Source organism: Saccostrea cucullata, unplaced genomic scaffold (assembly GCF_032062105.1).
Source record: "Saccostrea cucullata isolate Sc308-1 unplaced genomic scaffold, CSIRO_AGI_Scuc_v1 ctg1857, whole genome shotgun sequence".
NCBI lineage: Eukaryota > Metazoa > Mollusca > Bivalvia > Ostreida > Ostreidae > Saccostrea > Saccostrea cuccullata.
In genome coordinates this window covers 48,019-75,809 of record NW_026926193.1, presented here as the reverse complement: position 1 = coordinate 75,809, position 27,791 = coordinate 48,019, and the positions used below count along the sequence as shown (strand labels likewise).

Sequence of the window (27,791 nt, the reverse complement as noted above, 5' to 3'; positions counted from 1 at the left end):
ATCTCCCTTTGACAGCACGAGTTTAATGATTTTTTTTTTCTTGAAAAACATATCCCCCACCCAAACACCCCCCCCCCCCCCCCCCCCCAGAAAAACAGTATTCACAAATCAAAAAATTCAAAATAAAAACAACAAATCCCCTTCACTTCACTGTACATGTATGTGAGATTCAAGAACACATTCACATTATTTCACTTTGGAATTATTGGCACCCATTTTCAACTATTTAAAGACAAGAAAATTTCGTTAATATTGTTTTTTAAAATATTGAGCGATTAGATGCTTTTTTAGATGGATTTAATGTGCTTGCCTTTTTTTCATTCTAACAATTCATATACTTTAATGCGTAAAAACAGAAAAAAAATCGAGACAAAGTAAAAAAAAAATTGGGACGAGCGAGGATAAAAATCAAGGATTATTTTTTATTATGGTCTTAAGAATTGTTACTCAAGGATAAACGTTTATTAAGTTAAAAAGTGATGAATTGATTGATTTGATTTCATCAGAATCATGCGAAAAAAAAAAATCACCTCTGTCAAATACGTACGAAGATTCAGTGGCGGATTTAAGGGGGGCGCCCCCTAAAATTGTCAAGTTTAACGTAAATCATAGTTTCGTCTAGAAGAATGTAAATATGTAAACTTGGTAGACCTCATTTTTACCCTACAAAATCTCTAGAATCCAGGAGCTTCCGGGGACCTCAAGGCTGCCCCCAGACCCCTTGCCTACTACATGTATTGGCGCCCCCTCTAACTTCAATTCCTGGATTCCCGCCTGAGATTGATCCAAAATTCAAATTTGTCACTCTGTCCATATCTTTAATATTTGGCCTCATATTTCAAATATATTGTATTAAAATATACGTAAATAAAAAAAATGAATCGAATAAACAAATTTATACAAAATTAAAATTGAAAAATTCATTTTATAAATAATGTTTAATTGAATTAATTTTATAGAAGTTTAAAATATTAATATAATGCCACAGGGACTTGAAACAATCTTAGGAAAATCGGGTACATGTATATAATATAAAACTTAGATTATCTCAAGTCCCTGTGATAGGGGGTGCTTTATGTAAAACTGAAGGTCACATCGTCTTAATTCTAGTCGGGATCGGTATTCAAAAACCACGCGACTTTCGTTTTAAAATATTTTGCAGATGTCGGCATGAATTTGACAGTCCAGCGCCAGCTGAAAAATGGTAATTAAACTAATTATTGCCGTAATATTTATTATGGACCTCTACTGTGAATTTTATCCGGACATTATAGAATATTCACCGACTGAAACGGTCAATTAAAATCCTGCGAATTGGATGGGGGGAAATACAAACCTCCCGCCCGCCTCGATTTTGTAGCAATGGATAAGCGAAGGGCAGTAACTCTAAAATTTGCTAAAATTTTGTTGTCAAAAAATGGTGTAAAAAATAAACAAAAGGTTGGTAGTGTATTACGGACTGATACAGTGAGACGATGACGTGTACAGTCTTATTTTTTTTTTCAGAAACCTTCTTGAAGTATAACTGCAAGTGTATATTAATAAAAATCAATTAACTGCATCATTTTTATTGGAAAAAAAATAAAAATGAAATATTTCTTTTGAGAGAAAAAATTGAATTTCTGAATATACATCAAGAAGACCTGATTTTTATAAAACAGTGAAGTAATTTCTAAGAGAATTTGATCTAAAATATTTTTCAAAACCTTGTATTCAACTCAAGTTATATATCATATGGATTATTTTTACCTGATAAGTTTATTTGCCCTTTGCTGTCCATCGTCGCAAACCACGGCCAACATGTACGCTCCTCTCCCATTCTGGCCGTGGTTCAACGAGGAAAGAATTCTTCGTAGCTCATTAACATATTGACCAATGCGAGTAAAGCATAGTCGGATGATGAACTTTATCGAGACCTTTCAATATCCAATCGCAGTAAAGCAAATATTTCTTGTATACTGTTGACGTCAGTTGTTGATTTCGATTGCGATTGAAACAAAACTTTCCACTGACTAAATATGAAGTCACAATACAGAAGCGTGAATATTCAAGATTACGACACTTTTTGTCATCAAACAGCCACGGGTAGGAGAGAGCTACATGTATATAAGCTGACTCCGGACCGTGGTTTGAGACGATGTTTGCTGTCAGGATCCTAGTAAATTGATAGGTTTGAAAAGGTCACAACATATTAAATTAAATTAATATTTAATCACCAAATCCAAGTGGAAAGAGCACAAAAGTAATTTTTAAAATTTGAAAACAACGAAGGATGTCATGCTTTGTTGATATATCGACTGCTATGATTAAATTTGGGGTCAGACTAATAAAAGGAAACGCACAATATTGCGAGGTTTTACTATACAAAGGAAAATATTTCTTATCTAGACAGTGTGTAAACATTTAAATAAGACCTGTCATACAAGTCTCATTTTTAAATAAAAACAACTTCAAAAATGTGAAATCCCAAGAATGAATAATGCAATTAATGAATGGTGGGGCTAATATCAGTAACACATCCATTGAATTGAATTAAAAAAAAATTCAACTGTTTCCATATATTATTTAAAGTAAACAAAGTATTGTTTTAGACTCTTTTAAAATAGAAATCAATATACATTTTTGTATTGACATACAAAGAAAGATATGCAGCTTATAGTATTCCAGATTTGTTTAATAGGTACTAGTACATTTTGTTCCATGAAGCAAAAGTGAGTCAGTGCCATGATGTGTTGTGTGTTAGTGCCACGGTGTGTTGTGTGTTAGTGTGACTGTGTGTTGTGAATCAGTGACATGGTGTGTTATGCGTTAGTGTGACCGTGTGTTGTGTGTCAGTGCGACAGCTGTCATACTGTAAATAGCATTGTACAAGAGCAGAGCATAATAGCATATACTTCTTGTATCTAAAAACGAGCTTCTCAGTGTGAAAATGCAAGAATGCAGAAATTGGTCAATAAAAATTCATAACTATTTAACTTTTTCTATAGAATGAAATATTGTTTGACAGCAATTGAAAATCTTGAACATTTGTAAGTTTCTTTCTTGATCCAAATAAAACAATCAATTTTTTTTTTCACAGGTGTAATTATGATAACTTAATTATTAATATCTATACTTTCCAATTTGAACATTGTTTTAAAGTAGTGCCAAATTTTTTCTGAAATATTATCTACATTTTTATGTGAAAATAAAATTGCTCTATCATCTCCATATAAATAAGTTTGCATTCAGGATCAATATTGGAAGCAATATCATTGAGATGAATTAAAAATAAAAAGTAGAGAGCCTAAAATACTGCTCTTAGTTACTCCGCATTTTACTATAGCAGGGTCAGACGTCGCATTTTACTATAGCAGGGTCAGACGTCACATTTTACTTTACCAGGGTCAGATGTCACATTTTACTATACCAGGGTCAGATTTCACATTTTACTTTACCAAGGTCAGACTTCACGTTTTACTATACCAGGGTCAGATGTCACATTTTACTATACCAGGGTCAGACTTCACGTTTTACTATAACAGGATCAGACTTCACATTTTACTTTACCAGGGTCAGACTTCACATTTTACTATACCAGGGTCAGACGTCACATTTAACTATACCAGTGTCAGACGTCACATTTAACTATACCAGTGTCAGACTTCACATTTTACTATACCAGGGTCAGACGTCACATTTTTCTTTACCAGTGTCAGACTTAACATTTTACTTTACCAGGGTCAGACTTCACATTTTACTATACCAGGGTCAGACGTCACATTTTACTATACCAGGGTCAGACGTCACATTTTACTATACCAGGGTCAGACGTCACATTTTACTATACCAGGGTCAGACGTCACATTTTACTATACCAGGGTCAGACGTCACATTTTACTATACAAGGGTCAGATGTCACATTTTACTATACCAGGGTCAGACGTCACATTTTACTATACCAGGGTCAGACGTCACATTTTACATTACCAGGGTCAGACGTCACATTTTACTATACAAGTGTCAGATGTCACATTTTCTAAGTGTGTGAATTGCTTTCTATATTTGACAAATAAGATCTAAACCAGTATTCATGATCCACAGTATTAAAAGCCTTTAGAAGGTCCAACAAGATCATACCTGTATATAACCCTTTGATGTATTTTCTTTTTTTAAATTCATAGGTGAATTAAACAGAGTCATGAAGATTTTGAAAAACAGCAGAGAAAATTCAGAAATCTTAAAGAGGGTAAAGTATATCTTACAAAACATGTTCAAAAGTAGAGACAAAGTCAGACATTTGTAGTCTTGATCAAACCTTAAGTCAAAGTCAGCCATTTGTAGTCTTAATCAAATGTACAGACAAAGTCAGCCATTTGTAGTCTTGATCAAACCTAAAGTCAAACTCAGCCATTTGTAGTTTTCATCAAACCTAAAGTCAAAGTCAGCCATTTGTAGTCTTGTTCAAACGTAAAGTCAAAGTCAGACATTTGTAGTCTTGATCAAACGTATAGACAAAGTAAGACATTTGTAGTCTTCATCAAATAGGGTGAACAATATTGAGTATGAAGGAAATTAATAGGGATGGGATTTGTAACCGGTTAATCGACTACTCAGTCAGAAAGATGGTAATCGGTTAGAAAATGTGTAATCGGTTAGTGGGAAAAATAAAATTTATAGACATTTCAACCCAATTTTGTTAGAAAATTCATTTCTGAAAAAAATGAATCTTTGCATTAACTTTGATATTCAGTGTTTTCACATATCCAGGCTTAGTTGGGTGTAATTATGAATCTCTGGATCAAGATTGAAGGGTAATTTGTCTTGTTAATTATTGTTAAAACACCAAGTAGTTACCCTGACTGTCCCGTATTTTCTTTAATTATAATTACATCACTGTTAAGAATGTTTTAATTTTTTGCAGTGATTCTGTCTAATAAATTACTATGATATTTAAAACAAACTTTATAAATTAAGTGACGTATTTCAGACTTAGTTTTAATCATGGCGACGACGCAGAATGAATGTATGTGAAATCTACATTCTAATGCAATAGTTTTGTAAAACATTTTTTGATTGGCTATTTCATTGATGTTTGAAGCAGTAAAACGAGCATTAACGAGCGTGAAAGCTTTTTCATTGTGACGTCATAATAGAGCGACGCAAAAACACAATGCTCCGTGACGTATTTCATGTAACAAAATTCATCAAAATAAGACGTAAACAACAAACAAAATGCATGGATTGCATTAGAATGGGAATAACTAATCTTCTAATTTGGTATTTGCGACCGTTAATGCTGATTTAACGGTCGCAAACATCCGTTTTACCGGCTCCGCTTACGCGTCGCCGGTAAAACTAGTTTGCGACCGTTAAATCAGCATTAACGGTCGCAAATACCAAATTAGAAGATAGTTATTCCCTAATTTGAAAACTTTCAATGATTTCTCAGATATGATTCGTGGTTTGTTCACAGTCTTAATTAGGTCACCTGAGTAAACTCAGGTGACCTATTGCTATCCGTTTTCGTCCTTCGTCGTGCGTTAACATTTGAACATTTTCAGCTTCTCTGCAACCACTGAACCAATTTCAAGTAAATTTGGCACAAAGCATCTATGGGTGAAGGGGAACAAATAGAGCTGGGTATCGCGGCTGAAAAATCGTTTCGCAATATATTGCAATATTATATTTTGTATTGCAATATATCACAATATAAAATTTCTAATAAATTTTGCTTTTCATCAATGTTAAAAGAAAACAAAAACTCAAATTCCATGTCTATTCTCGAGTTGATATTACAACTGCCTGATCGCGTTGTGTGTACGCAAGTGGCAAGCTAAGTCTTTCTGGCACAACTTTAAGAATCAAAATGTAATATTCAGATTCTGCTTTAACATGAAGGGCTTTCATGTAACAGTTGTCGTCTTTTCGTCTCTGATATACATGTCTCTGGTTTCCGATCAAACTTCACGTTGCTTGCCGCCATATTTTACCTTGAAAGGGGCAAATAACTCTTTTTGTAACAATTTATAGGATACCGAACCCGAACCGGTATTCACAAAATAATACCGCGATACGTATTGTGAAGAACAAAATCGGGATACACCGGTTAACCGGTAATATCGCACAGCACTAGGAACAAATATTGTGAATTTCATGATCCCTGCCCCCCTGGGGCCTGGGGGGTGGGGCCAAAACCACTAAAAATAATGCAATCTTTAAAAATCCTCTTCTTTACTCCTGGACATCAAGCAGTCAAACTGTTTGCATGATTGTAATCAGCATTGAGTCCTCTATTAAAACTGTGAAATTCATGGCCCTGGGGTCAGGGGTTGTAGTGCTAGGGTGGGGCTAAATAAGTATATAGTGAAAAGCATGATTTTTTTGAAAATCTTCTTTTCTGCTCCTGGGTATTAAATAAACTAACTAAGTACATAGTTATGATGAGCAAGAATGCCTCTTCTAAAATTATGAATTTTATGGCCCCAGGGCTAGGGGCTCTGGTGTTAGGGTGAGGCTCTATTGATTATATAGTGAAAATACATTAAATCTTTGAAAATTTTCTTCTCTGTCTCTGGGTATAAAGAAGATGAGCTACTTTTATAGTTATGATGAGCAAGGGTCCTAATCTTGCAGAATTGTGAATTCAAGGCCCCAGGGTCAGGGGTGGGGGTGGCTCTACTTATATACTGAAAATGAATTAATTGTTTGAAATCTGCTCCTTCATATTCATATAACATTTAGTTTTTTTTGGAAAGGCAATTTTAAGGGTGCCTTTAAAATTTTGTGCAATGTGTGGACCTAGGGTCAGGGGTTTATGTCACAGTGTTAGGGGCACTACTGATTATTGCTGAATATTACTGATAAGTTGAAATGCAATATTGTTCACGTACCCTGCGTATGGGTATTCAGTAACCAAGCTAAGCAAGTGCTAAGTGTAGTGTTATATTGATCAATGGTGCCTCTTTCAAAATTGTGAATGCCATAAAGCATCTGGCTTAAAGCTGAACACGATTCTTAAAAGACATGTATCCGCCATTTTAGTTCCCGAGACTCGCTACCCTGCAGACCCATATAAATAGGGCAAGAATTAGAGGCTGTTCAGTTTAATCAGTCGGACGGATGCTATACAGGACTTGGTAGCGAGAATAATATCGTAATACTTCGTCTAATGCAGGAAAGTAAGATACCAAAGAAATTTACAATTATAGCTGTATAAGTCAGAGCAGTATACAAACAACATAGATAAACGTAACTGCAATAAAATATATACACAAAGGTAATGCAAGATAACCAGCATGAACACGGGTCGCCATTCCACGCCGATACCTGTGACAATAACTGAATAAAGCAGTCAGGTGTAACAAAAGCGACGAGTATACCCTAGTATTGATGTATCATAGATAATGCTATCAAAAATGGCGTATGCCTATTTACGAGTCGTGTTCAGCTTTAAAACATGAATCAAATTCAATAACTGGAACATTGTTGCATAATGCTCAGGTGACCTATAAGGCCCGTGGGCCTTTTGTTAAAACTTAAAATGAAATATATAACCTTGAGTTTTTTAAAAAGCAAAAATCAAGACAAATAACTTCCAGACTTGATCAGTCTTCTTGTGTATATTTATGAATAGATCTAGTTAGGAAAAAACAGCTAGTTATATACATCCAGAAAATGCATATTTTGATACGACTAACCAGTTAATCGGTTGGAACATCTTGCGATTAACCGATTAGTATTTCTGTATTCCATTGCCATCCATAGAACTTAATTATCATATTTTTTTTAAAATACTTCTTTGATATCTTACACATGTATGTGTAATAAGTATCTGTAATACTTATACATGTATCTCGAACATCATGGATATTATGTTCAAATCTCTAAATATCTCAATCCTTGTATAACACTTTTATTCGCTCTGAATATCTCAATCCTTGTATAACACTTTTATTTTCTCTATATATCTCAATCCTCGTATAACACTTTTATTCTGTCTGAATATCTCAATCCTTATATAACACTTTTATTCTCTGAATATCTCAGTCCTCGTATAACACTTTTATTCTCTCTGAATATTTCAATCCTTGTATAACACTTCTATTTTCTCTGTAATATCTCAATCCTCGTATAACACTTTTATTCTGTCTGAATATCTCAATCCTTATATAACACTTTTATTCTGTTTGAATATCTCAATCCTCGTATCACACTTTGATTCTCTCTGAATATCTCAATCCTTGTATACAACATTTGTGTGATTAAATGAAAACCATAACATCTAATGATGGAATGACTTGTTAGTTACTGTAGAAGCACAAATTTTTGTTGGGATAAAATTTTGTTTATATGTCGCAAAAAATAGTTTCATGGGCATTTAATTTCGTTGTTTTGAGAGTAACCCTATTCAATATATAGTCATAAAAAGTTTTGTGTTGGATATAATTTTGTTGAAAATTGATAACAATGAAATAAACGAAATTAAATCCCCCTCGAATATTTGTGCTTCTACAGTATATTATACTTTAGTGATCCTAATTCCTCGTTTAAGATGTCGAAATTGAATCCTCATTAAAATACAGGGGATCTACTTAAACAGCTTAATTAATACGAATCTGCATTTTATCACTGGTTTTGACAGAATGAAAATCTCAAGAACAAACTTAAAAAAGAAAAAAGGAAAAGAATGAAGATGGAGAGAAGATATATGAAAGTAATGAAAGCAGTATTGGAGTCAAGCGACACCGATTCAGAATAAGGTGATGTAATAAATTAAAAGCAATTGGCGTCCTGGGTAAGAAAAGAAAATGTCAAAATTGATTCCTCACTAATTTTCAGCTAAAGTTCCATTATCCCCTTAAAGACAGATTTAGATCCTTTATTCTGATGAAGTCAATGATACCGAGCATGATTAGTAGTGAATTCGATTGAGGTAATGTTATAATGGATTAAAGCAATATGAGCTGCATGTTTGACATCGGAAAATTTCATTGCAAATTTGTAATTAACAAATTTAATGACAGAAAAATGAATCATTTATAAACTTCTGTTGTTCATATTTGCAATGGAATTTTTTTTATTAGCTTTGATTGAAGCAAAATTGAATTATTGTTGTCGTGTACAATAATTATTTCCTATATAAAACTGTATTCCGTTATACTTAAATATTTTATTCTCATACATTTTAAACATTATTTTTGGGCTTATTGGTCATAAGGGCTTTAATTACATACAAATAAATCATAATAGCACATTTTACTAGCAAAACAAAATTCTCAAAGATACAGCTCATATTACTTTAAAAGCAATTGACATCCTAGGCTAGAAAAGAAAAATCCCTAAGTTTTTTAGCATCTTCTGCACATCAATCACATTCTTAAAAAGTTATTCTGTTACGCGTACTGTGTACTGTGAGGAGATTTCTGTGATCCAGGATTTCAATGCAGAAAAAGTCGTTTTTGCTTCCTCCGCCCAGTTTTCCCAAAGGATGAAATTAAAACTACTGGATCAAATATATATTGTGTATCTGTTTAAACAGTTGAATTAATACGAATCTGCATTATAACACTGATTTTGACAGATAAATGAACTCAAGGAACAATTAAAAGATGAGAAGAAGAAGAGAAGATAACTAAGATCCAGATTCAGGTTGGTGATGATTCCATCGAGTAGAGATGATACCAGATATGCTGAATAGCGACTCCAACTCAGATTGAGGTAATGTATTAAATTAAAAACAATTGGCATCCTGGGTCAGAAAAGAAAATTCCCTTGGCTGTTTGGGCATCTTCTGTACATCAATCATATCCTTAAAAGATTTTAATAGTAAATATGGTAAGAGCCGATTTTGGCCCCCATTAAATCAACATTTTAGAATGATATTCAGATATGTTTAATAGATTTTGATTTGTAGAAGAGATAATATTAGAAATATTTCCAATTTATTTTTTACATTAATTTCATAGGCACTCACCGGCTGTAATTGACCTGATAAATAATGCTATTTTGTCATATGCTCGGCACTCAGGGCCTTTGAGCAGTGAGGGATCTTTTTCGTGCCAGCACCTACTGCAACACGGGACCTCGGTTTATATGGTCCCATCCGAAGGACCGGTTGCCACGTCCCACAGTGGGATTCGAACCCGGGACGTAAGGATTTACTCCTTACTTTGCGAATCTAGAGCAGAAGCTCTAACCACTGCACCATGAGGGCGACTGTGCAGAATTCAATGTGCAAGGATTGTATATTTTGGTCATTGTTTCCGAATATGTATTTAGGAAAACTTCTTTGATTCTTTAGCCGAGATCAGTGTTATTGTATAAGTAAAAAATTTAGCGAGATGCAAAGAAGAAAAGTCACATTGGTCCATTTTTGGCCCTGTGAATTTTCGATAAAGGTTGCAATGTCTGTACATGTACCAATTCATATTCATTGTGATAGATTAAAAAAATAGAAAACAGATTCAATGAATTATAAGTTGCTTGATCTAAATGATCATATTAATCTTACCTACATGTACATTTGTCAAGAGGCTAAGTGTGTTACTGATTCGTCCTATTCAGAAATCTGATGTCTTCTACACCTTTTTATCATAAATAGAACGACATCAAAAGAGTTGGTGAAAGCCAGAAATCTAAGATTCCCAAGATCAAGACCAAGGCTGCACCAAAACCTTCAAAACTGAAAGAGAGAGAAATAAAGAGAGAGAACTAAAGAGAGAGAACTAAAGAAAGAGAACTAAAGAGAGAGAACTAAAGAAGGCCGAGATACAGTTCCTTAAGGAGGCATTGAAAGAAAATCCAGAGAGTGATAAGACTGTCTGAAGCCTTCCGTACATTGCTATTTACAGAACAGGTGAGTCTGCGGCCTTACGCTTCTTACCGTACAAAGACCAGTTGAGTGTAAGGCCTTCCGCTCCCTACTGTATAAAGAGAGTGACGAAGACGACAAGAGGCATTCCGCACATTGCCATATACAAAAGGTGAGTCTGCCGCCTTACGCTCTCTACCATACAAGACAAGGTGAGTCCGAGGCCTAACGCTCCTACCATACAAAGAAGAGGTGAGTGTAAGGCCTTCCGCTCCCTACCGTATAAAGAAGAGGTGAGTCTGAGGCCTTCTGACCTGGTGAATACTACTATATATAATGTGATGTTCACCTGCGAGTGTATTCATATTAACAAATTCAATATATACTGAAAGGAAAAAAAAACGCAGGGTAAACTTTTGCGGTGAATTAAATTAGTTTTTTCTGAAAATACTTTTTAGTTTTCCTATCTACCTTTTAAAATCATCTTTCAAAAAGATATAACCAAATTCTCATATGATTTTGTCTAATTATTCATAAGTTATTGAAGGTCAAATGACGATACCCCCCAAAAGTGAAAATCGAAAACTCTCATTATCCTCAATGTCTATCTCGTGCATTTGTCAGAGTCTTATTTCTCCTTTGCATGGATTTTCTATTGCTATAAATTCATAATGTCTCTTAATATTGAAAAACGATGTGCATACCTCATGTGCATCAAATAATGCAACAAGATTTGTCTACAAACTCGTCGTTATCAAATTGTACGTGTTTTGGGTTTTTTAGCGTTTTCCCTACGTGACGTCATAAATTTTACGGTAACCGTTGAGTAATTCTGAATACTGATTTTGATGCACAGTAACTAAATTTCCTTTCTTACCGAAAGATGTCTATATTGATGCTTCTGGAGAGTCCAGCTTCCAATTTATATTGATTATGTGACATAACCACTCCTGGTACATGTCTATTTCAAGACGGTGACTGTTATGTATTGTTGCTTCAATTTTGATTCAAGAAAACACTGCATAGCATTTTGCACAAATGTTCTATAACCATGTGTACATAGCTCTAGCTATTTGGTGTAACATATTTTGGATTTACTTCATGTATGTACAGCATAGTGAAGCAGTCTCAAAAAAGATCCAATATAAGGCATCAAGTTCTCTCGTTCTTTCTCGTGATATTGTCTCGCCAGACTGTCTGTTTTCAGTTCTGATCATGTTCAGCCCCTGTATCCCTGTGACTTTATAAGAACGTGAACAGACATAAGTACCACTGTCTCAAATTGCTCATTGTTCATTGCAGGCAGAGTATCTCAGAAATTATGAGGCGGAGGCCAATGATCAAAAGACAATTACCGAGTTTTAGTAAGTATAGATGCTAGTTATTATTTAAGTTCAAGATCTAGTAAATGAAAGGTGCCTACAGATTTATCAAATTTGAGTAATACATTCCTTTATTGGACAGGTGCTTTACAACTTTAGCTTGGTCAAATAAGGTGTTTCGGGGCATAATTTGTAGGTAAACAAGATGAAAAACTGTATTTTAAACTGTTATTTTCAATGAAAAATTAAGAAAACCAGTCATGATCATAGGAGTTTTTCTTCGTATTCAACAAAGGAAATGTATACAGATTGCCTACAGTCTCTCAGAAAATGGTTATTAGCATGTTCATGGCCTCTTTTTTAAATCAATATCTGTGAAAGGCATCTCAATCCCGATGTCTATAAACAATCTGGTTGCATTTCAATCGTTTCATGTTTGATTTTTAACCTCATTCACTAAAAAATGATATGTAGCGTGATTTTTTAATAAAAAACATATCAGTTGCTGTACACGCCTTATGCATCATGTTTTGCCATTAATCGTATTTGATGGTCATAGTTCTCCAGAAAAAAAAAATGGATAGTTTGTAATTCTAGGGCGGTTTAAACACACTCTCTAAATTGTGGGTCGATGGGCGGCGCAGGCAAATAGTAGGGGCGTTAATTCAAAGGGGCCGCTAAACCAACAAAAAAGGTAAACCCCACTTTCAAATGCCTATATTATGTCTAATGTCTATCTTTGCAAGAAAGTGGGGGTGAGGGGGGAGACTTAAGGCCCCCTGGTTCTGACGCCTATGCGTAACCAGGGTTTCAAGGAGCTTGAGAATTGATTATGTACAATTTACGACAAGGTTGCGATTAAACGCAGTATATGTAGTACTCGATTGATTTAACATTTGTCGATAAAGGGGGGGGAGTAAATGTTAGGTTACGATCTATCTTCCTTTCTTAAACTATTCTATTTGCATATTAACTTCTTTTTATGAAAGATACATGATCGAGTTTATAGTGAACAAAGCAAGCTCTGAAAAACTTTGATACATGTATTCCATCAGTGTAATTTTTGTTTTAATGCATGTTTTTTTTTTCTTGGCTTCATTGAAGCAGTTCCTTCTCTTCACTCAGTGCACAAGATCTCGATCTCAGCCAAATTGTATATATGAATAAAAAAGAAAATCTGATAAAAAAGAGAAGAAAATTAGCACAAGTAGACTTAGCAAAATAAAATGTATGATTTTGAAAATTTTGTTTTGATCTTGAAAAGAGATTTGAGATTATATGTTTTGTATACCATATTCTGAAATAGTTTTTATATCAAACCACAAATGATGTTAATGAGTGATAGTCAAAAGATGTTATCAAATGTCGTGTGTGCACATTGCAATTTGCCTCTGACGCCAATGTGAGGGGAGGGGAAAGGAGGGAGTTGAACAGGCTTTTCAATGCATATACTCAATACTTATAACGGTCCTGAAGCGAATTATGAAATCGGTTTGAATAGTCTCTTTAAAAACGGCTACAGTGTTTTATCAATCGCGTTGATGATAACGTATTTTGTATATCAGTGTGTGTTAGGGTGGGGGTTAGGGGTATACCGTTATACCGTGTAAAGGTATATGACAAATAATTCAGAATATATCAATAAAATATTTTGATATTAAGCGAGAGGAAAAAGAGAAAGGAGATATCCTACAAATATTTTGAAACAAAATGAATGTAATTTAAAGGTACTTAGACACAGATTTGAAGTTCATATTTTGAAGTATTTTCTCTATAATATTACGACTTATCTAATTTAATAGCATTTCACACAAAAATTAATTAAAAATCTTATTTCATTTAACAGTTATTAAAACTTTAAATCTTTTGGCGGGTTTGATTGATGCATCTTTGCACTTTCACAAATTTTAACTTTATTCTTAATCCTTATGAAAATTAGCAATCTTGTTGTGTATTAATGAAAAATGTCAATACTTATAATAATCCAGAAAATTCAGAGTAGACGTGTTCGAAAGCAAAACAAACACACAATTTATTGTCAGTCCGTGCAGTTTGTGGTGAACAGGCTTTGGCGATTCAAAGCACCCGGTGAATCGTAAACACAAAACAAAAACAGAGCTCTTGCCTTGTTTATAAAATCTGTATACATAACACGAGTGTGCTCGATTTGTTAAACTCTGTACGCAACTTTTAGTTCGGAATGACGATACTTGTATACGAGTTTTGCTTTCTAACGTCTCTACTCTGAATAAAATTATTTATCATAATATAAGTTTTAATATTTCTCATTAATACACAACAAGATTGCCACTTTTCCTAAGGATTAAGAATAAAGTTAAAATTTGTGAAAGTGCACGGATGTGTCAATCAAACCCGCCAGAAAATTTAAAGTTTTAATAACTTTTGAATAAAGTAAGATTCTTAATTAATTTTTGTGTGAAATGCTATTAAAATATATAATTCGTGATATTATACAAAAAATATTAACTTCAAATCTGTGTCCAAGTACCTTTAAAAAAAAAAATTAAAATGAAATATTTTATACTTTATTAATTCATTTTTTTTTTAATAAATATTTTTCTACGAAATGATAAAGGTTTACAGCTGTTTAGTATTTTTAATAGAAAAACTGTCATTTCGCTATTTTCCAATGCATGACTGTGGCTTATTTAACCATAATCTCGTTCAACCAGACGCTCGGCTGTCTCCGTGAACTCCGACCTGGGAACTGTGGGTGGTTGGAGATTTACGGAGACAGCTGAGGGTCTGGTTGAACGAGACTAATTTAACCACAAACTGTATTAAATGGTTGAGACATGGGGATCGAGATGCCTTTCATATCTCGATATGGATACGTATACGTATACAGATACGTCAGATAGAACAATCTCTATTGTTGGCTTTTTCACATCTGATGTTTCAATCGCTAAAATCAATGTTTTCTCTTAGTGTAGGTACTTCAACTAATTATAGACATTTGTTTAACTTATGTTGAATCCTCTTGACTTGTTAATTACCAGGTGATGAGAGACTTCCCTGCCATCCTACTCCTGGCTGAAGTCCTGCTTAGCTCACCAGAACCTGCTGCCTCCCTGTGCGAGAACGGATTTGTTGCCTTCGACATATATTGTAAGCAGGTCGAAATTTTATTTCAACATTTTAATTCATGTGAAAAGTCTCTTTTAGAAATATGTTTTGTGATGTGGCTCTTGACTAGAAGACATATATATAGGATTCTTAAAATTAGACACAAGTTTTATGTATTTTAGAAACTGTAGACAAAAGATTCAATAGACATGCAAACCATGAAAAGTAAGCACAGAACTCATAACAGTAAACAAAGAAATTCACATCCAGTAGACACAGAACTCATAACCAGTAGACACAGAACTCATAACCAGTAGACAAAGGACTCATAACCAGTAGACATAGGACTCATAACCAGTAAACACAGAACTAATAACCAGTAGACACAGGACTCATTACCAGTAGACACAGGACTCATAACCAAAAAACAAAACTCATAACCAGTAGACACAGGACTCATAACCAGTAGACAGGGAACTCATAACCAGTAGAGTGAGAACTCATAACTAGTAGACAGGGAACTCATAACCAGTAAACTCAGGACCCATAACCAGTAGACACAGAACTCCTTACCAGTATACACAGAACTCATAACCAGTAGACACAGGACTCATAACCAGTAGACACAGAGCTCATAAACAGTAGACACAGGACTCATAATCAGTAGACATAGAACTCTTAAACAGTAGACACAGAACTCATATCCAGTAGACACATTACTCATAATCAGTAGACAAAGGACTCATAACCAGTAGACATAGAACTCATGAACAGTAGACACAGAACTCATAACCAGTAGACACAGGACTCATAACCAGTAGACAGAGAACTCATAACCAGTAGACATATGACTCATAACTAGTAGACACAGGACTCATAACCAGTTGACACAGGACTCATAACTAGTAAACACAGAACTCATAACCAGTCGACACAGAACTCATAACCAGTAGACAAAGGACTCATAACCAGTAGACATAGAACTCATAAACAGAAGACACAGAACTCATAACCAGTAGACACAGGAATCATAACCAGTCGACACAGAACTCATAACCAGTAGATAAAGAACTCATAACAAGTAGATAAATAACTCATAACCAGTAGACACAGCTCCAATAACCAGTAGATAAATAACTCGTAACCAGTAGACACAGAACTCATAACCAGTAGACACAGGACTCATAACCAGTAGACACAAAACTCATAACCAGTAGACACAGGACTCATAACCAGTAGACAAAGGACTCATAACCAGTAGACACAGAGCTCATAACCAGTAGACACAGAACACATAACCAGTAGACACAGAACTCATAACCAGTAGACACAGAACCCAATAAACAGTAGACACAGAACTCATAACCAGTAGACACAGAACTCATAACCGGTAGACACAGAACTCATAACCAGTAGACAGAGAACTCATAACCAGTAGACAGGGAAGTCATAACCAGTAGACACAGAACTCATTACTAGACACAGGACTCATAACTAGTAAACACAGAACTCATAACCAGTAGACACAGGACTCATAACCAGTAAAAATGGAACCTTGATGATAACTTCAGGTATTTGGGGCTAGGGCTTTCACGCTCTAGATAAGTAGATAAAGAACTCATAACAAGTAGATAAATAACTCATAACCAGTAGACACAGCTCTCATGACCAGTAGATAAATAACTCATAACCAGTAGACACAGAACTCATAACCAGTAGACACAGGACTCATAACCGGTAGACACAGAACTCATAACCAGTAGACAGAGAACTCATAACCAGTAGACAGGGAAGTCATAACCAGTAGACACAGAACTCATTACCAGTAGACACAGGACTCATAACTAGTAAACACAGAACTCATAACCAGTAGACACAGGACTCATAACCAGTAAACACAGAACTCATAACCAGTAGACACAGAACTCATAACCAGTAGACAGGGAACTCATAACCAGTAGACATAGGACTCATAACCAGTAGACATAGGACTCATAACCAGTAGACAGGGAGCTCATAACTATTAGACACCGAACACATAACCAGTAGACATAGGACTCATAACCAGAAGACACAGAACTCATAACCAGTAGACACAGAACTCATAACCAGTAGACACAGGACTCATTACCAGTAAACAGGGAACTAATAACTATTAGACACCGAACACATAACCAGTAGACATAGGACTCATAACCAGAAGACACAAAGCTCATAACAAGTAGACACAGAACTCATAACCAGTAGACAGAGCTCATAACCAGTAGACACAGGACTCATAACTAGTAGACAGGGAACTCATAACCAGTAGACTCAGGACCCATACATAACCAGTAGACACAGAACTCCTTACCAGTAGACACAGGACTCATAACCAAAAAACACAAAACTCATAACCAGTAGACACAGGACTCATAACCAGTAGACAGGGAACTCATAACCAGTAGAGTGAGAACTCATTACTAGTAGACAGGGAACTCATATTCAGAAGACACAAAACTCATAACCAGTAGACACAGTACTAGTAACCAGTAGATACAGGACTCATAACCAGTAGACACAGAACTCATAACCAGGTGACACAGAACTCATAACCAGTAGACACAGAACTTATATCCAGTAGACACAGAACTCATTACCAGTAGACACAGGACTCATAATCAGTAGATAAAGGACTCATAACCAGTAGACACAGAACTCATTAACAGTAGACACATAACTCATAACCAGTAGACACAGAACTCATAACCAGTAGACACAGAACTCATAACCAGAAGACACAGAACTCATAAGCATTAAACAAAAGACTCATAATCAGTACCACCAAATTTGACCTTGACCTTGGAGTTTGAGCCACTTTTACATGAAAATTTACTTTGGCCATAACTTTTGAACAGTAGATACAAGTACAATTATACTTCAAAAATGTAATCTTTGTTGAAAGACCTTTCATTTAATACCAACAACCTTGACCTTTTGACCTTGTAGATTTCTGTACTTATGAAAAAACTCTAACCTTGGCCATAACTTTTGAACTGTAAGGGATAGGGTTTGCATACTTTATGTATGTAATTCTTGTGAAAAGACTCTTCATATGATAACAGGAACTTTGAGACCCATTGACCTTGACCTTTAAGATTGACCTACTTTAAAAAAGCAAACTTTGGCTATAACTTTTAAAGGTTTAGGGCTAGTGCTTTTATACTTTACATATTTAATCCTTGTGACAAGACCTTTCATTTCATAACAAGAACTTTGACCTTTTGACCTTGGATTTTGACCTACTTTGTAAAAAATGGAACCTTGATGATAACTTCAGGTATTTGGGGCTAGGGCTTTCACGCTCTAGATAAGTATTCTATGTTGCAAGACTTTTCATTTGATATCAAATTACATTGACCTTTTGACCTTAACCTTGGAGATTTTTGTACTTATTGAAAAAAAAAAAATTTGAACATTGGCTTACTCCCAAATTTCACACTTGTTTTCCAGTGAGAATACCCTACTTATGGTACCAATTAATTAAATTTGCATTTGAGAAAAGTTTAATCTTAGATATGTTGCCATACGAGGGCATTAGTGTTTCACAAACACATCTTTTTTACATAGTTATACGTATTAAAACTCCCCAATATACAAAGGAGTTTACAAAATAAAAAAATAAAGGAAATGTTTTGATTTGATATAATTCATACAATTTTTGTTCCTTTTTTAAAACATGAAGTTAAAAGAGGGCATATCAAAACCCAAAATAGGACTTATTTTATCCAACTCGATATTTTATAAATCGCAATAAGTGTACATAACATCAAGAAACAATGGTAATACTGCATTAGTTTCTAAATATTAAAAAATTCTTACATTATTAGGTACTTTTCTCTCCATGTTTAATTTTTTCTAACACATAACATTGTTTTACGTGGAAAAAAGGGGGAAAGGTGTGTTAAAGGCAATAAAATTACTAATTTTTAAAAATATCATTAACAAAAATAAAATATTTGGGGAGTTACAATTAAATGATTCATAGACTTATTTCTTTAAACCCAAGATAATCCTTGCATTTTCAAGTCCTCAATAAAAATGGGTGTGTATAAACATATCAACATGTTCATAAAGAAAGACTAAAATCATTAAAGTTGGTTGCAGTGTTTTTTTTTTAAACTCATAAATTGAAATACAAGATAAAATTTATAGATCTGTACCTAGAAATTTATACCTGAAGTAAATTATGTTCAAAAGTTATTTATTAATCAAAGCATTTATTTTTCAAAAGATGTGAAAAATGGAAATGCCAGAATGGGCGAGCTTTCTACATGCACAGTCTATAAAGTTACAAAGATTTCCGAAGCATTTTAGCAGAATTTGACGTCATTTTCATTGTGACGTTATTGTATTTAATTGTGATGGCAGTCAAGGGCACTGTGTAGTGTGACGTGCCTGAAATGAAGCTGCTTGAAAACGTATGTGAAGATCAAATAATTTTAATTAATTAAGCTAATTAAATAAAAGTTACTTCCAGTCAAACAGGTTGGAAGACCTCGTTGCTTTGGAACGAGCTTTGCTCTAGTTTTCTTCGTATTATTTTTCCTTACCAATTTTGCAAAAGGCTTGATAGATTTTCATGAAATTCAAGGGTCTAATAGAACATCAAAAATGTAGATACATTTTTATTTTATTTAAATGCAGTCACATCCGGTTAGGAGATTTGAGCGATTTTTGTGTTTTTAAAATCATTTTTATTTGGCAATTATATGCACAAATTAACTCTACATACATTGTTCTATCATGAGCAACAGTTGAAATTTCATACTTCCATGCTCCATGGGTTTTGAGCGGCAAAAATCTTTTAAAATAATCTTAAGCTCTCAACATTGTTTATGACCCGAGGATGTGTCATAGCCTTGACCCAAGGTCGTTTATGCAAGATCAAGTTCACTAAAAGAAAAACGTTAATTTTTGTTCGGTCAATGTTTCAACAAGTTTTGAACAATTCTAAGATCCATATTCTTGATTTGGCACCTTAACTGAAAAAAACAACAGGGGTTATTTGTCCCTTTTGGTCAGTTCTAGTTTTACATTAAGAATGTCAGGTAGACTATTGTCCATACAAGTACAAAAAGAAGAGAAAAAATGAATTAAGATTCATGAGGGGTTATTGCCCTCAGAAACATATTTAAAGATTGAGTTTTTGATTCGGTAAAGAAAATGCACTTGAAAATTATTTTTATAACAACTATTGAAAAGCATTCTTCCCAAAAAAAATTTTCTATTCCGTATGAATTTAGAATTGACAACATTTTTAGCTCTATTGGTCAGAGACCAGAAGAGCTTAAGCGATAGTAATGCGTCCGGCGTCCGTCCGTCTGTCTCTCTGTCTGTAAACAATTTTTCAAAACGCTAATCCTCCTACAGTTTTGGTCTGATTTCAGTATAACTTGGCACACAAGTAGACTACACTAAGATGCAAAGAACAGTGCATCGGTTTTTAATTTCGATGAACGGTGTTGCCATTGTTACTAAAAATAGAATTTTCTGTAAAATTCCTTTGAAATGCTATTCCTTCCATAGTTTTGGTCTGATTTCAATATAATTGGCACACAAGTAGACTGCACAAAGATGCATAAAATAGTACATCGGTTTTTAATTTCGATGAACGGTGTTGCCATTGTTACTAAAAATAGAATTTTCTGTGAAATTCCTTTAAAGGTACTCAGACACAGATTTGAAGTTCATATTTTCTCTATTTTTCTCTTTAATATTACGACTTATATATTTTAATAGCATTTCACACAAAAATTAATTAAAAATCTTATTTCATTTAACAGTTATGAAAACTTTAATTTTTTTGGCGGGTTTGATTGACACATCCTTGTACTTTCACATATTTTAACTTTATTCTTAATCATTAGGAAAAGTGGCAATGTTTTTGTATATTAATAAAAAATGTTAATACTATAATCCAGAAAATCCAGAGTAGACATGTTCGAAAGCAAAACAAACACACAATTTATTGTCAGTCCGTGCGGTTGTGGTGAACAGACTTTGGCGATTTAACGCACCCGGTGAATCGTAAATACAAAACAAAAACAAGGCTCTTGCCCTGTTTACAAAAACTGTGTACATAACACAAGTGTGCTCGATTTGCTAAACTCTGTACGCAACTCTTGGCTCGGAATGACGATACTTGTAAAGGAGTTTTGCTTTCTAACATTTCTACTCTGCATAAAGTTATTTTTCTGGATTTAACATGTTTAAGTTTTAATATTTCTCATTAATACACATCAAGATTTCCACTTCTCCTAAAGATTATGAATAAAGTTTAAATTTGCGAAAGTGAAAGGATGTGTCAATCAAACCCGCTAAAAAATTTAAAGTTTTAATAACTTTTGAATGAAGTAAGATTTTTAGTTAATTTTTGTGTGAAATGCTATTAAAATATTATAAAGAAAATATGAACTTCAAATCTGTGTCACCGTTCACGGTAGCTCAGTCGGTAAAGCGCTCGCTCTGTGATCGGGAGGTCGTGAGTTCGTATCTCGGCCGAGACTGACCTAGTCGTTAAAATTGGTAGCAACTGTTCCTTCGGCATTGCGCTTGGCACTTTGAAGTGAAAGTTGCAGGTCCTTCGGATGAGACCTTAAAAACCGAGGCCCCGTGTCAGCGGCAGGCGTTGGCACGATAAATATCCCTCACTGCTCAATGGCCCTGAGTGCCGAGTAAAGGTCAAAATTTGAAGCCCTTCACCGGCATACGGTGACGTCTCCATATGAGTGAAAAATTCTCGAGAGGGACGTTAAACAATATACAATCAATCAATCAAATCTGTGTCCAAGTACCTTTAAAATGCTACCCCATCTACAGTTTTGGTCTGATTTCAATATAACTTGGCACACAAGTAGACTACACTAAGATACATAAAATAGTGCATCAGTTTTTAATTTCGATGAACGGTGTTGCCATGGTTACTAAAAATAGAATTTTCTGTGAAATTCCTTTAAAACGCTACTTCTATAGTTCTGGTCTGATTTTAGTACAACTTGGCACACAAGTAGACTACACTAAGATACATAGAATAGTGCATTGGTTTTTAATTTCAATGAATGGTGTTGCCATGGTTACTAAAATTTCTTTAAAAAGAACTCCTTCTACAGTTTTGGTCTGATTTCAGTATAACTTGGCACACAAGTAGACTACACTAAGAGACAAAGAAAAGTGACCAGTTTTTGATTTCAATGAACAGTGTTGCCATGGTTAATAAAAATAGAATTTTCTGTGAAATTTCTTTTAAACGCTACTCCTTCTACAGTTTTGGTCAGATTTCAGTATAACTTGGCACACAAGTAGACTACACTAAGATACATAGAAAAGTGCATCTGTTTTTGATTTCGATGAACGGTGTTGCCATGGTTACTAAAAATAGAATTATCTGTGAAATTCCTTTAAAACGTTAATCCTTCTTCAGTTTTAGTTTGATTTCGAAATAAGTTGGCACACAAGTAGACTACACAAAGATACATAAAATGCTGAAATGGTTTTTGATAAGTACAAACCAGTAGAGCTACATTCTCGACAGAGACTTCTGGTTTGTAAAAACGTATTAGTATTACATCTAAAGAAGATGAAAATAGTGCAGTAAACACGTATCATTTAAAAAACCTCTTTTTCTACGGAAGCTGAAGTATGCATCAACCAGGTTTTTTCTTTATTCACTAGAAGACAACACCACAGAAAAAAAAATTAAAGGACTGTACATCCAGGCAAGGAAAGAAATAGAAGAACTAAAGCGTGACTATAGAAGTGAGTAGTAGAAGAAGATCTAAAACGTGACTATAGAAGTGAGTAGTAGAAGAAGATCTAAAACGTGACTATAGAAGTGAGTAGTAGAAGAAGATCTAAAACGTGACTATAGAAGTGAGTAGTAGAAGAAGATCTAAAACGTGACTATAGAAGTAAGTAGTAGAAGAAGATCTAAAACGTGACTATAGAAGTGAGTAGTAGAAGAAGAACTAAAGCGTGACTATAGAAGTAAGTAGTAGAAGAAGAACTAAAGCGTGACTATAGAAGTAAGAAGTAGAAGAAATAGAAGATCTAAAACGTGACTATAGAAGTGAGTAGTAGAAGAAGATCTAAAACGTGACTATAGAAGTGAGTAGTAGAAGAAGATCTAAAACGTGACTATAGAAGTGAGTAGTAGAAGAAGATCTAAAATGTGACTATAGAAGTGAGTAGTAGAAGAAGAACTAAAGCGTGACTATAGAAGTAAGTAGTAGAAGAAATACAAGATCTAAAACGTGACTATAGAAGTGAGTAGTAGAAGAAGATCTAAAACGTGACTATAGAAGTGAGAAGTAGAAGAAATACAAGATCTAAAAGGTGACTATAGAAGTGAGGTGTAGAAGAAGATCTAAAACGTGACTATAGAAGTGAGTAGTAGAAGAAGACCTAAAGCGTGACTATAGAAGTAAGTAGTAGAAGAAATACAAGATCTAAAACGTGACTATAGAAGTGAGAAGTAGAAGAAGATCTAAAACGTGACTATAGAAGTAAGTAGTAGAAGAAGATCTAAAACGTGACTATAGAAGTGAGTAGTAGAAGAAGAACTAAAGCGTGACTATAGAAGTAAGTAGTAGAAGAAGAACTAAAGCGTGACTATAGAAGTAAGTAGTAGAAGAAATAGAAGATCTAAAACGTGACTATAGAAGTGAGTAGTAGAAGAAGATCTAAAACGTGACTATAGAAGTGAGTAGTAGAAGAAGATCTAAAACGTGACTATAGAAGTGAGTAGTAGAAGAAGAACTAAAGCGTGACTATAGAAGTAAGTAGTAGAAGAAACACAAGATCTAAAACGTGACTATAGAAGTGAGTAGTAGAAGAAGATCTAAAACGTGACTATAGAAGTGAGAAGTAGAAGAAATACAAGATCTAAAAGGTGACTATAGAAGTGAGGAGTAGAAGAAGATCTAAAACGTGACTATAGAAGTGAGTAGTAGAAGAAGACCTAAAGCGTGACTATAGAAGTAAGTAGTAGAAGAAATACAAGATCTAAAACGTGACTATAGAAGTGAGTAGTAGAAGAAGATCTAAAACGTGACTATAGAAGTGAGTAGTAGAAGAAGATCTAAAACGTGACTATAAAAGTGAGTAGTAGAAGAAATGCAAGATCTAAAACGTGACCATAGAAGTGAGTAGTAGAAGAAGATCTAAAACGTGACTATAGAAGTGAGTAGTAGAAGAAGATCTAAAACGTGACTATAGAAGTGAGTAGTAGAAGAAGATCTAAAACGTGACTATAAAAGTCAGTAGTAGAAGAAGATCTAAAACGTGACTATAGAAGTGAGTAGTAGAAGATCTAAAACGTGACTATAGAAGTGAGTAGTAGAAGAAGATCTAAAAGGTGACTATAGAAGTGAGTAGTAGAAGAATTTTTTATTTGGTATCATGTCATGACGCACAAAACAAATACACATAATTATACATGTCATTATGCATAAAATAAACACACATAACTATACATGTCATTATACATAAAATAAACACACATAATTATACATGTCATTATATATAAAACAAATACACATAATAACACTAAATCATACATGTCATTATGCATAAAACATACACATAATTATACATGTCATTATACATAAAACAAATACACATAATTATTTATGTCATTATACATAAAACAAAAACACATAATTATTTATGTCATGATTATACATAAAACAAATACAGTAATTATACATGGCATTATGCATAAAACAAATACACATAATTATACATGTCATTATACATAAAATAAATACACATAATTATACATGTCATTATACATAAAACAAATACACATTATTATACATGTCATCATGCATAAAACAAATACACATAAATATTTATATTTTGAATAAATTTCCCTATGATTCTTTACAAAGTAAAATGCAGTATATTTTCTTACACACTACATTAGGTATGTATCACGAATAAAATGTATATCTCCATTGTTACGTAATAATAACGCTCTTGATATCAAAAAGTCATAAAATATAGTGCATACTGTTTTGTTTAAAAAATGACAGTTAAACGGTGTAAATTCACGGCAAGTCATCAGAAAAAAGATGTAAATAAAATAAATGAATTTCATTTTTTTGAAGAAAATTCATGAGGTATATGAACTACAACGCTTCACGCTGGCATATTTATCATGAAGCACTAACACGCTTCATGAAATACGCGGGCGTGAAGCGTCGTAGTTCATAACCTCACGAATCTTCAGAAATTAAATTCATTTCTTAATTATACATGTCATTATACATAAAACAAAAACACATAATTATACATGTCAATATACATAAAACAAGTACATATAATTATACATGTTATTATACAAATTGCTTTCCATTTGACAAGTAAGATCTAAACCAGTCTGTATTTCTTAATCCAATGGCATTTCTGTATAAATTTTCATGATTTAAATTATCAGGTAAAAACAAGAGTAGACCTGTATATAATCACCTTGATGAGTTTTTTTTATTTTATAAAATCATAGGAGAAATTGAAAGATTAAAGGAAGAAGAGAAAAAAAAACGTCAACAGGAAAAAATAGATCAACTTAAGGAGGAGGTAAAGTATCGAACAGTTCATTTTCACATGAAAACACAAAATCAGCCACTTGTAGTCTGCATCAAAAAGAATGAAATCAAGTAGGAGATTATTTTTTTTAAATAAAATTTCGGTATCTGAAATACTAATACATGTGTCTCGAACACCATGGATATGTTCCAGTCCCTGTTACTATATCTCTCTGAATACATCAGTCCTCGTATAACACTTTTATTCTCTCTGTAATATATAAGTCCTTGTATAACACTTTTATTCTCTCTGTAATATATCAGTCCTCGTATAACACTTTTATTCTCTCTGTAATATATCAGTCCTCGTATAACACTTTTATTCTCTCTGTAATATATCAGTCCTCGTATAACATTTTTATTCTCTCTGTAATATATCAGTCCTCGTATAACACTTTTATTAGCTCACCTGAGCCAAAGGCTCAAGTGAGCTTTTCTGATCACAATTTGTCCGTTGTCTGTCGTCGTCGTTGTTGTTGTCGTCGTTGTCGTTGTAAACTTTTCACATTTTCGACTTCTTCTCAAGAACCACTGGGCCAATTTCAACCAAACTTGCTACAAAGTATCCTTGGGTAAAGGGGATTCAAGTTTGTTCAAATAAAGGGCAATGCCCTTTTCAAAGGGGAGATAATTATGAATTAGAGAAAAATTAATGACATTTTTAAAAAATCTTCTTCTCAAGAACCACTGGGCCAGGAAAGATGAAACTCAGGTGGAATCATCACCAGGTAGTGTAGATTCAAGTTTGTTCAAATCATGACCCCCGGGGGTAGGGTGTGCCAAAATGGCCGATCAAAGTTTTACATATGAATATAAAAGAAAAATCTTTAAAAATCTTCTTCTCAAGAACCACTGGGCCAGGAAAGATGAAACTCATGTGCAATCATCACCAGGTAGTGTAGATTCAAGTTTGTTCAAATCATGACCCCCGGGGGTAGGGTGGGGCCAAAATGGCCGATCAAAGTTTTGCATAGGAATATATATAGGAGAAATCTTTAAAATCTTCTTCTCAAGAACCACTGGGCCAGGAAAGATGAAACTCATGTTAAATCATCACCAGGTAGTGTAGATTCAAATTTGTTCAAATCATGACCCCCGGGGGTAGGGTGGGGCCAAAATGGCCGATCACAGTTTTACATAGGAATATATAGGAAAAATCTTTAAAAATCTTCTTCTCAAGAACCACTAGGCCAGGAAAGATGAAACTCATGTGGAACCATCACCAGGTAGTGTAGATTCAAGTTTGTTCAAATCACGACCCCCGGGGGTAGGGTGGGGCCAAAATGGCCGATCAAAGTTTTACATAGGAATATATAGGAAAAATCTTTAAAAATCTTCTTCTCAAGAACCACTGGGCCAGGAAAGATGAAACTTGTGTGGAATCATCACCAGGTAATGTAGATTCAAGTTTGTTCAAATCATGACCCCTGGGGGTAGGGTGGGGCCAAAATGGCAGATAAAAGTTTTACAAAGGAATATATAGGGAAACCTTTTAAAATCTTCTTTTCAAGTACTTCAAATCCATGCTTAGTGATTACGGAATCACCCTCAGGTAGTGTAGATTCTAGTTTGTTCAAACCATGACCCTTAGGAGATTAAAATTCAAGCCCCTCCCCCCCCCCCCCCCAAACTCGGTAAACTTTCAGTACTGATCTGATATGTGCTTTTTCCTAGCAAATTGCTCAGGTGAGCGATGTGGCCCCTGGGCCTCTTGTTCTCTCTGTAATATATCAGTCCTTGTATAACACTTTTATTCTCTCTGAATATATCAGTCCTCGTATAACACTTTTATTCTCTCTGAATATATCAGTCCTCGTATAACACTTTTATTCTCTCTGAATATATCAGTCCTCGTATAACACTTTTATTCTCTCTGTAATATTTTAGTCCTTGTATAACACTAATATATCAGTCCTCGTATAACACTTTTATTCACTCGCTGCAGTTGAGTTTGAGATAACAATG

At 34.2% G+C, this 27,791-nt stretch overlaps 1 protein-coding gene and 1 long non-coding RNA gene across 2 annotated transcripts in view; both read left to right on the top strand.

Annotated features, from left to right (window-relative positions):
* Window positions 1-1,148: 1,148 nt before the first annotated feature.
* Window positions 1,149-10,788, top strand: LOC134271048 (uncharacterized). The gene is made up of 4 exons (XR_009992942.1): window positions 1,149-1,204; window positions 8,624-8,776; window positions 9,563-9,699; window positions 10,546-10,788. It is a non-coding gene; the product is annotated as an uncharacterized LOC134271048 (long non-coding RNA).
* A 4,344-nt stretch (window positions 10,789-15,132) lies between these two features.
* The window catches only part of LOC134271050 (uncharacterized), a 57,674-nt gene continuing 45,015 nt past the window's right edge, over window positions 15,133-27,791 (top strand). Inside the window, exon 1 of the mRNA XM_062753311.1 lies at window positions 15,133-15,251. The gene's annotated coding sequence lies outside the window, so the exon portion shown is untranslated. The remainder of the gene's footprint in view (window positions 15,252-27,791) is intronic.